Source organism: Pseudorasbora parva, chromosome 9 (assembly GCF_024679245.1).
Source record: "Pseudorasbora parva isolate DD20220531a chromosome 9, ASM2467924v1, whole genome shotgun sequence".
Classification (NCBI taxonomy): Eukaryota; Metazoa; Chordata; class Actinopteri; order Cypriniformes; family Gobionidae; genus Pseudorasbora; species Pseudorasbora parva.
In genome coordinates, this window is record NC_090180.1 from 46,178,932 (window position 1) to 46,191,516 (window position 12,585).

Consider the following 12,585-nt stretch of genomic DNA (forward strand, 5'->3'; position numbering starts at 1 on the left):
TGTTCATGTCCACAAAGGTCAACCGAATAGAATATTATAGTCCAAATTGAACCGTTTTACATGAGGTAAATCCAGTGTCGGGATGCCCTCGGATATTGTTTTGCCAGTATTTTTGACGTTATTTCTTTTATTGCTTATATTTTTAGTTAATTTTGGGTGTAGTATTCATGTGCTCATAATTCAGTATTATTGGTTACAGTAGCAGCCGTTCACAGTACCTCGTATGAGTTTTACTAAACTGCAGAACTACACTCGATTCAAACTAATTCAACACAACTGAAGTGTAAGATCAACCATTGTGCCATTTTGAAAACAGAAGCGTAGTTGTTTTCTTTTGTATTACTGATCTGATGATTTTGTCCAGTACATTTCACTTGCCTTTAAAGGATTGAATGTGAAGTTACCGTGTTTACTATGGTACTGCATGTTGTGGAGCTGAAATGTGACAATTGCATTCCTCTCGAAATGTTCCTGTATCTCATTTTAAATTATTCACCTCTCTGTACACGTCAAGCTTCATTAAATACCTGTTTAGAAAATACCTCTTCTGTTCGGTCTCATGCTTACTGTTGTTTAAAATGTGCAATTTATTCGGCCTACTTAGACACTGTCTTTAACACTCAATTTGATGGATTATCCAGACCAAGTTGATCCAAACTGATAATACATGCTTTAATGTTGACTTATTCTACAGAGTAGTTGAATGCTTCAATCAGATTGGTTCTAAAATGTTAGTTTCAGGATAAAGTAGTTTTGACCGCATTAGTTCCTTATCATTTCGCAAAATGTTTTCAGTTGTATCTTTACAGCCGACAACGGCAAAATAACTAAAACACACAGTGACACTGACCAAGCAAAGAGATATAGTAAACAATAGGATAAAAACAAGAAGTTATTTCCATGTTTTTTTTGTCATAAAGTTGTTTATGATGTTTGGAAAGCACATAGTCACATACAGAAAGAACACAGTATGGACACACACTCGCACAGAAACGTTGTCAGCGCTGCTCTGATCATTTGATCAGTATAATAGTTTAACAACTTAAAAGCTATATGACGTTTCTCACTGGCGAGGGAATAACAGCGCTGTTATTGAAGCAGATAAACTTACAGTTTCACTATTAGAGACGCTGCTGCCGAACACAGAGACACACAGACTCAGGTCATTCACACACACTTAATGTCTTTTATAACTGCCATAACAAATTGTTAAAACACGTTAGCAATGTGCAGAAATATGTTAATTAATGTTAGAAACATGTTTACTAACATGTTAGCAAAATATTCATTTACGCTAACATAATTCATGTTAGCAATCATATTAAAACATCCATCAATCAATCCATTCATTCATACATTCATCCATCTATCCAATCAACCAAGCAATCCATCCATCCATAAATCAAACCAATACATCCATCCAATCAACCAAGCAATCCATCCATCCAACCATCCATCCATCCAATCAACCAAGCAATCCATCCATCCAACCATCCAACCATCCATCCATCCATCCATCCATCCAATCAACCAAGCAATCCATCCATCCATCCAACCATCCATCCATCCAATCAACCAAGCAATCCATCCAACCATCCATCCATCCATCCATCCATCCATCCATCCAATCAACCAAGCAATCCATCCATCCAACCATCCATCCATCCATCCATCCATCCATCCATCCATCCAATCAACCAAGCAATCCATCCATCCAACCATCCATCCATCCATCCATCCATCCATCCAATCAACCAAGCAATCCATCCATCCATCCATCCATCCATCCATCCATCCATCCATCCATCCATCCATCCATCCAATCAACCAACCATCCATCCATCCATCCATCCATCCATCCATCCATCCATCCAATCAACCAAGCAATCCATCCATCCATCCATCCATCCATCCATCCAACCATCCATCCATCCATCCATCCATCCATCCATCCAATCAACCAACCATCCATCCATCCATCCATCAAACCAACCCAACCACAACCTGCCAATCTTCCCATTTATCCATCGGCCCACCAACCTCGCTGGCTATTTTTACCGGTCGCCGAGAGTTGAAGAATGTTCAACTTTGAGTAAATTGCAGAGCTCATCACTGTCAGTTTTAACCTAGCCGTCCAATCACAGTGGGGGAGGGACGGGACAAATACCACACCGGCCAAACGGCACATTCTGCTTGTACAACAGATGACAAAAACCTAACCTGGATGCCAGCCGAATTAGCCCCGCCCACAAATTTTTTAGGTTGGGCAGTTCGGTCTGGCCTCGCTCCATAGAGGAGTAATTATCCCCGAACAGAAACTGTTGTGACCAATGAGATCATCAGGGCGGGCTTTAGACGATGACGGACAGATGATCAACAGTAACGTAATCATCACGTCATCAAAGGGGCTTGGGTTATATTTGTTCAAATCCTAAACGGAGAGCTTGTTTGTATCTGCATCACCTTCACTATTTCTCTCAGAAATGATGATCATGTTGGGTAAGTACTCTGTGTATCATTAAATTATTTGATTTTTTTACAACACCGGCAAATATCGTTTATTCCAGCACATGTGCAGACAGGGTTGCCAAGTTTTTACAACAAAACCCGCCAACTACTAGCCCTAAACAATAGCTTCTCGGGGGGGTTCTCCGGGGAAAAATGGCCTTTGGGGGGTAAAATGTGTGTTATTTTGGCAAGGCTGCTGCTAAAATTCGCACTCATGGGTCTATATATCATAATAGTCGCTTCAACCCGCGGACATAGAAAACAACCCGCGGGAAAAAAAGCAGACTTGGCAACACAGTGCAGTTGAGCTCTGTTGACGTTTGGCAATGCGTCGCTCCGTTGCTCTGATTGGTTGTAGGTCTGTCCAATTGAGGTCTTTCCTGGTTGGGTTGAAACACGCCCCATAATCACAGCCCAATGGAGCATCAGACTCATATTCTGACTAGAGCTGAGGATGACCACGTCAGGCTAACAAAAACCAGCATAACGAAACAAAACCATTTAAAACGAGTTTACTGAATATATCCCTCAAATGCATATTGCAGACCTTTCAGTCTGAAATCAACATGTCATTTTTCCAAAAATTGTTCACTATTTTCCCAGGGAGTGCACGAATTGACAGCAGGAGCGCCATTGCGGGTATTGTACGCTTGTCGGACATGTAGCAACAGTAACGAAGGGGCCGGGTCTTTGCAAAGCATGAAATTCATCTCATTTGCCAAATCTGTTTTACCAAAATGCTATTATTACAGAGAAAACTGATCCTAGACCAGCAGTTATAAGCAGCGTTTCCCTCTCAAATCAAGGAGAAGCAGCAGTCAGTGGTTTGTGTGAGAAAATGCCGTGGCCAGAGGAAGGTGAGCCTATGACCATACTTGCCCTTTAATTAAATGCCATTGTGCTTTTTATATTAGAGTAGTTCTCAGTCCATGTACATGACTCCACCTGCATAACCGACATGTCTAATGTGAAGCCTTATTTTTGATTTAAAATAATAATCGTTCTTCTCGTTCCCATCGTGCCCTCAGTACTGGTTGTGTGGTACAAGATCAAGCAGCAAAAGCTTTGAAAGATTATATGAGGACAATCAGATATATGATGGTTGGCAATTTGATCATTACGCCCACATTTAACATTAATATCTGCTGGCACAGGGCTTAGTCTTATTGTTCTGCATAACGTTCCCTACTGTGGAGGCGGAATAGTGTCATAAAAAGTCACGAAATCAAGTTTCCGTCAGTCCGGAAAAGTGGACAATCACGTTTTTGAAATTGCTTGTTACATTTAATATCCTGTTTATTTCATAAGCATGCTGAATTTTTATTTATTTTTATAATTCATACTCTTATTTGGCAAAGATTCATTCATTCAATTGATCAGAAGTGACAGTAAAGACATTTATAATGTTTTTAATAATAGTTTTAAAGTGTGATATGCCTTTACTATCCATACACTCAACATGTTTAAGCCTTATGTGTTTTAAATAAATAAATGATTAAGGATTGTTCACTTGCTTAATTAAAATGTGTCTTAATTCGATTTGATGGAATTTAACTATTAATTAAATTATGTAAATCTTGAAAAAAAGCCTTAATTATTAGCGTAATATGCCTTGAAAAATAGTTTTCACAATGTAATATGCCTCAACTATCCATACATTCAAAAAAATTAAGCCTTTTATTAAGATTTCTGCATGTTATAAAGATTTCTGTTTCAAATAAACACTGAAAAGATATGAAGCAGCACTGTTTTTAACATTGATAATAATCATAAATGTTTCTTGAGCATCAAATCATATGAGAATGATTTCTGAAGGATCAGTGACACTGAAGACTGGAGGAATGATGATAAATTCAGCTTTGAGCACAGGAATAAATCACACTTTACTATATATTCACATAATCAGATAATTCAGATTATATTTTACTGTTTTAAACGTATTTCTGATCAAATATATGCAGCTTTGGTGATGTAGGAGACTTCTTTCAAAAAGATTACATCTAAATAAACGTATTGCATGAAATTGAAGTCGGAATAAGCTTTAATAGAAAATGTTGCGTATCTTATTTAATGTGTTTGACTATCCTGACTGTTGTTTCAAATGTAATGTATTATGGTTACGGTTCTGGACGGAAACAGGAGCGCTTGCTCTGGCTCATCAGGTTTGTGTGGGAGTAGACAGCTCTTCGTTCTGCAGGTGTGAGAGTCCACTCATACGATCACATTCCTCTGCATTCACCGTGAGGATCGAGTCACTGACCGGAACTCTTTTCCTTTGTGATGTTTGGCACAGACAGTGGGATCTGGTGAAGAAAAGAAAGAAAGAACGAGAGCGCGCTGTAACTCTATGCTGGAGGAACACTGTTCACTCAGACACGCTTGTAAATTTCACAAATAATGACATGCCAAGTAACAGAGTTAAACATGACATTTACAGGTTAAGAAGGAAATAGAACTCCATTCATCTTTGCTCTTGCATTTTTAATAATAATAATAATAATAATAATATAGCATTTCTATAGCGATTTTCTGTGTACTCAGTGCTTTACAGTAATATGCCTTAAAATAATTTTAGATTTTTCAATTATTAAAATTATTTTAGTGTAATTGCCATCGCTATCAACAGCCTTTTTTAAAGAGTTACGCATTTCAATTACTAGTAAAATTTCAACAAACTGAATAATCCTTACATACACTGTCAGAAAAAAAGGTACATTGATGTCACTGGGGCGGTACCTTAAGGTACAAAACCGAAAAGTTACTAAAAAGTACCTTTAAGGTACTAATTTGCACTCTTAAATAACTGATATGCATCTTTTAAGGTACTAATATGTACCATTTAGGGGTGAGTAAGGTACAAAGATGTACCTTTTCACTTAGGGTACCGCCCCAGTGACAGCACTGTACCTTTTTTTCTGAGAGTGATTTATGAATTTTAAATGAGTAAAGCATTTTCTGAGTACTCAAAGCACAGTAATATGCCTTGAAATAAGTTAAACAGTGTAATTGCCCTATAAAAAAATTGTTTTAGTGAAATATGCCTTTATTATCCATACACTTAAACACTTAAAACAAACAAAATAAGCTTTTTTTTAAGATTTTCAAATTAAATTAATGGTCCAATTCTGTCAAATTGAATAATCCTAACATATTAGTCATATTATGAATTAAGAATTTTAAATGAGTAAAAAAAGAAGTAACATTTAGTCCTGTAAAATGTAACATTTAGAAAGATTTATGATTCATATTCATAAAAAAGGGGAAATAGAATGTTTTCAAAAAACTCATGGTTTTTTCTATAATTTCAAGATTTATACAAAATATTGCATTAAACTAGTTTTTTCTAGAGAGTTCTTAATTCATAATATGAATAATTTGTAAGGATTATTCAATTAAATGGGATTGTACTATTCATTTAATGTGTAAATCTTAATTAAAAAAAGCTTACTTTTTTTAGTGGACAACATTGATTCAAACTGTGAAAAATAAAAGCAGAAATATTTCATATTTACCCCATTTTTATGTGACTGATGGTCACATTTTATTCATCCATTCTCTGTAAAAACAAACAAAAAACAACAATATTATGATCAATAAGTTATGACAACACATGTTTTTACATTGCTTAACTCATCAAAATAAGTCACGTAATGTTATAACTTATATTATACTTAAAATATAAGGCAGCAGCTTTATAAATATATATGATCATTAAAGCAAAGGAGAAACACTATAGTTCAACTCATATCATGTTTTATGTTTTACTCATATGGTTTTCTTTCATATCATTTATATAGAGAATTGAGTATTTTCACTAGTGCTTAGACTTTGGGGGCCCATTATTATTATTTTTATATCACATTTGTAACGACACTTGGTTTTAAAAACAGGTGCATAAGTGTTGCATAACTTTTGTTGTATAATTTCATTTCCGTCGTGCAGGGAATGAAAACAGGCCAGGGCAGTGCAATGAGTGCAGAAATGTCAGCGGGTTAGAATATGATAAACCCACGGGGTAATAAAAGCGTCCTGTAATTTCACACTCTTATGAAACTGGAAGAGATTAGCGTCGTTTTACAGTGTCAGACAACACTGCTCACACAAAAGGAGCGTCTCACGGAACCCCCGTGTTTTGTTTCAGCACGGAATCCTGTTGCCAGGCGACGCGTGTTGAGCGAGGGAAGCCCTGGTTACGCGACGGACCGCGTGACGTCAAACACACGGAGGCGCAGAGATAAAATCAAGGAATTCTTTTAGATGCCACTGCAATAGATAAGCAGCTATTGAGTCACTGAAGTAAAGAGGGAGCGGAAGGGAACCATCCTTTAATGTTATTACGCAAAAGTGCATGAAAAATGCAAGACACTCAAGCAGGTGAACTTACCCTCTAATTAGCAATGACGCGCTGAAATGAGCTTTAATAAGTGTCCTGAAACTAAGAGTGATAAATCTGACGTGACAACACGAGCTGTTCCTTCACTATAACCGCAGTGGGTTTAATGCACTATTATTATGCATTGATTTATTAGCCAACATGTGGTTTCAGCACAACCTGATCTCCACACCTACATTATCACTTATTACATATGCAAGTGACTTTATTGGGGATCGATGAAATGAACAGCAAACCGCCCGCAATTATTATAAAACAGAAGTTTATAGAGCTTACACTCTAAAAAATGCTAGGTTAAAAACAACCTAAAATGGGAGGAAAATTGGCAAACCCAGCAATTGGGTTGTTTTAAGCAAACGTTTAACCCAAACGGTGGTTGAAAACATTTTTAGTGTATGTAGCCCTGCCCCTTTTCAGCACGTGTCGTGGGTTCAAGAACAAAGGCTGAATCTGAAATAGCCCCCTATACTCTTAAATAGGGCTCTATTTGAGGGGACAGCCATTTGTAGTGGTGTCCGAAACCATAGTGGGCACTATCCAGTGCGCTCATTCAATCCCACAATGCATCGCAATAATCAGTGTACAGCCGACACTTTACATAGCCTTAGGAAGACGATGCACTCCAAGAATGGGAGAAAGTGCGACGCCCAGTATGGTGAATAAGCCCCGCCTTCTAAATGAAAGAGCCAATCGTTGTTGGGTAAAGTCATTGTGTAACTGCAGCTGCCGTTAGAAGCTCCGGTTCCAGGCGGTGTTATTTATGAGCAAGCGGCTCCTCCCGCAGTTTCTGTTGAAGCCAATACGGAAGTGACTTAAACTGCAATTCCTCGACTGGCCACTAGAGCGGCTCCAGAAGGAGCAGAATCTCATTGAGCCCTATGTTAAAATGCCCAACTTTACAGCAGAATAAAACATGTTTAGAAACCGGTACAAATTGTGGTTTTGGTCTATACGGCTACTTTTACCCTTCATGACAACTGTGAGGGGGTGAATTTTTTAAATAACTCATTTGTTTACATTATATAAAGGCATAAATTTCTGCATAATTAAGGGTGTGGCCACTTTGAGTGACAGGTGGATTTTCGTTTGTCTGCTGTCTGTTAGTCATCACGTCACCTCAGCTCCGCCCACATCTCGCCTCTTTGCCCATTTTCGCGCTGCTAAGATGGCAACGGCCGACTTTGGCTGCTTTCACATCTCTAGTTCGGTTCATTTGGTCCGAATCAAGGGCAAACAATTATACATTGTTGCATTTTTTCTGATTTTTTGGTTCCTTTTCACACCACACTGATTGCTTTGGTCCGAACCAGTTGAAACGAACCAAAATGCAGGCACGTGACAACATCCACGTCACTCATTGGCCATGGCGTATTTCCTAAACTGCTTTTCGATTGATCAGAATTTACGTGTGGGAAAATTCCAACAGAAGACGCAAATCCAGCAAACTATAATAACAGTATGGAGAGATGACTGCGCGGGCCAGTTTTGTCCCTGGCCATAATCTACTACACGGTGTGTATTTACCACAGTATGCAAACAAAACATTTCTATAATGAAGCGCGGATGCGACGTGAAAACAACGCTCTAATGCACTGCAGACGGCGAGCGCACATCACTCGTCACTTCAAGCGGAGCCGTGCATTAATTATTAACTCTTGACATGCTCATCTTCCGAAAATATTGCCAACGATCTATCAGGTAATAATATCATGCACACAATGTCAGCGCAGCTAACTACGGCAGCTGGTTCAGTCCAAAAATGATCCGTACTTTTGCAGTTGTTTCTGTTCGAGGTCGGATCACGTTCTCACCACAAACGAACCGCTCCAGAGTTCGTTTGAAATTGTACCGAGACCAGCTCTTCAAGGAGGTCTCGGTACGCTTGTTTGGTCCGCTTTTGGTGCGCACCCGAGAGCGATTGCTGCTTTCAGACCTGACCAAACGAACCGCACCAAAGAGGGAAACGAACTCTAGTACGATTCAACCGAACTAAATGAGGCAGGTGTGAAAGCACCCTTTGAGGCCTAAACCTGCTCTTCAGGTCACGACCACTACGTCCATATTTTTGTACAGACGCGCGTTTAGGATTGCGCATTAGCTTTACCCAGACTGAAAAATGCAGTTTTTGTCATGAGTCGAGCGTTTAGAAACAAAAATGTATGAGACAGTTGTCAGATTTAATTGGTTATTTCAAATATAAAATTGAATCGTAAGCTTGGCAAACAGTTTGGGAGAATTTCAAAGATGGCCGCCGTGCGAAATAACTTGTCTTAAAGGGACTTTGGTTCAACAGACTATTGATGGGTAGTATTTTTAGCACCTGATTACAATTCCTGTAATGTAAAGTTTAAAATGCATTATAATGACCGTTAATGTCTTTTAAATGACATGGTTCATATACTAGTTATAACTGAAGCTGTATGCCTAAAGGTTATGTAATCCAGCATTTCTTGTTCTTACTCGTTTTTTTTAAGTTTGTTTACATACCAGCATAGCATACATCTAACCGACTAGCTTGCTAGCTTAGCTTTATACACATTTGAACTTACCCTACATATGTTTGGATTATTATTCGTGTCATTTTTGTATTAAAATTATTATTATTAACAGGTCATCTACATTAAATTAGGTACATTACTATGCAATGATGTATTATTAATATTATTATGTTTATGAAGTGTAAAAACTTGCTATATAGTTCCAATATAGTTCTCAATTACAGGTTTCAAATTAACGACGTTTGTGTGTACTTTTGATCAGGCATTACCGCCTGGGTCCTGAAGGGGACCCAATTCCTGGGGGGGCTCGATTTATCATGACACAGGGGTAGTGACAAATTTGTTCCCCCCTGAATACGGCTCTGCTTTAGGACCCTAAGCAATCCCATTGGTTCAAATGTCTTAGTTTATAATTTGCAAATTTCCTATAGTAGCATAGCGTACAGATAAGAGATTAGCCTGATAGTCGGCGTGCTGCCCTCGGGCGAGGCTATCGGTGCAGACAACCCAGCATTTTTGAAAGGGTTTAGTTTATCTGATTTTAAAATGAGTGAGTTTTCCCTTTATAATGTCTTGATATTGAATCATAAACATGACACACTGAACAGCATTCATTAATAATATATTGTCACAAACAAATTGTTTTATTATTGTTTGATAAATGCTTTATGCATTACATAAAAATGGTTTAATGAGACATTTGTTCTGCTTGTGTTTCATTAGGGCCTAAAAGCTGAAGGTATTCTTGCATTGTAGATTTTAATGAGGTGATTTAGATTCGTACTGGTGTAGTTTTAGGCCTGACGTGCAGATATTGACTCTTAAAAATAAAGCTTTACTTTACTGGGATTGATGGTTCCATGAAAAACCTTTAACATTCGGAATCTTTCATCGCACAAAAGGATCTTTATACATTTTTTAAATGTTCTACACTCTAAAAAATTCGGAGTAAAAAACAATCCAATGTTGGGTCAAATATGGACTAACCCAGCGATTGGGTTGTCTTAAGCAAATATTTAACCCAACCGTGGGATTAAAACAACCCAATCGCTGGGTTAAAACAACCCAATTGCTGGGTTAGTCCATATTTGACCCAACATTGGGTTAAAACAGGGGTTTTCAAACTGGGGTCCTCCAGAAGGTTCTAAGGGGTCCCCAGAAAATTTCAGAGAATTAAGACAAAGCAAAAATGGAGTCTACCGAACAATCTAATGGTTTGATTTCTAATTGTTTATCTCCTTGTTTGCCGTATACATTCAAGATTTGTAGATGTTTGCTTTGTATCTTTCTAGTGAGTTTTTCTCACTATAGTCCTCTTTATCTTGCTCACTGGGGTTCTTAACACGGTGTGTAAGCTGCTTACATAAACCTACATTTTAAAAGTTGAAAGTCAATTTTCATTGAAATATTTTTCTTCAGGTTAATACATACAACATTAAGTATAGCCAATTTAAGTTTGGAAACAATATGTTGTATTTATAATGTCACACTTACTATTTATCTAACAGTTTAAAAAAACAAAAACAAATATATATATATATATATATATATATATATATATATATATATATATATATATATATATATATATACACACACAAATATATACAGATGTATTTTAGTAACAGGGTCCTCATATTTGAGGGTCCTTGGCATCATGAAGTTTGAAAACCCCTGGGTTAAAACAACCCATTTGCTGGGTTAGTCCATATTTGACCCAACATTGGGTTAAACAACCCAGCATATTTTAGAGTGTATTCACTGAAAGGTTCTTTCGATAACCAAAAAAAGCACTATTTTTGTGTTTAATAGTAATAGGCTAGTAACATTCAAATATTTAGTGCAGCTGGCACATGATTTATGTTTTGTAAGAAGTATTCGTGTTTTTTTTTTCCACTCATTTTCTCAGAACTATATCATTTGACATGCAGGTCAAACAGCATTTCACAAGTTTATGGTGACAAATACCAGGTTTACTGTGAGTGTGTGAAAGTGCGCAGTAAAGTAGACGTTTGGCCCAGTGTTGCCATATTTACCTCCTCCAGCGTGTGTGTGTGTGTGTGTGTTTGGGAACACGGTTGCCGTGGTGATAAAGTCGTTTAAAGCAGCTCAAGGTCTCTGAGGTAGAGATGACGTGTGAGGAGGACGGCTGAGACAGCAGGTATTGCCCCAGATCAATCCGTTGATAACATGATCTTACGCCATGACTTCCGGCGGCTGAACCCAACGCTCCGCACGACAGCAAGAGTGTTCTGGAAAATAATACACCTGATGATGTGAAATATGATTTTCTGCCACTCATCTTATTCTAGCAGATGAAGGGAGAACATTTACAAGGCGTTTTTTTAAAATAACACTCATTATGTTACTAGCATAATATTCAACAAACCTGTCAAAACGTGTCCTGTCCAGATCATATTTCACTCAAAAATAAATAGGTTGTAATAATTTTTTTTCAGAAATCAGCCTATTTATACATCATGGTAGCGTATATTTGTTGTACAATATGTAATAATGCAGATTCAATTTATATATATATGTGTGTAAAATATATAACAACAAGCCCCGCCTTGAATATATATTTATATATTCAAGGCAGGGCAAATATAATATATTCAAGGCAAATATAATTAATAATTATATATATATAATTATTAATTATTAATTATATTTGCCTGGAATATATAATTGTTTAAATCAGCATTATTTTAATTAAATTTAATAGCATAGCATACAGCTAATATAAGAAGACTTTTAAAATATATATATATTATATATATAAAGTCTTCTTTTAAGCATAAATTAAACTTTTCTGAGGTTTATGCTTAAAACAAAAGAAAATATATAGTTAAAAGAAAACAACCTGGGTAAGAAATAAACTATATATAAAACAACATAAAACAACCCAATTGCTGGGTTAGTCCATATTTGACCCAACATTGGGTTAAAACAACCCAGCATTTTTTTTAAATGTAGTCTCTCTGTATATCCCGAGGTTTACAGCAGTCAGCCGTATCCGGGCCGTATCCGGATCAGATGTCGGACTCGGACCTGCACCTCAACTAGACTCTGCCTGTGAAGACCTCCTTCACCTCAATTTCCCTCTGTACAGATCACAACGTTACACTCTAAAAAATGCTAGGTTGTTTTAACCCAATGTTGGGTCAAATATGGTCTAACCCAGCA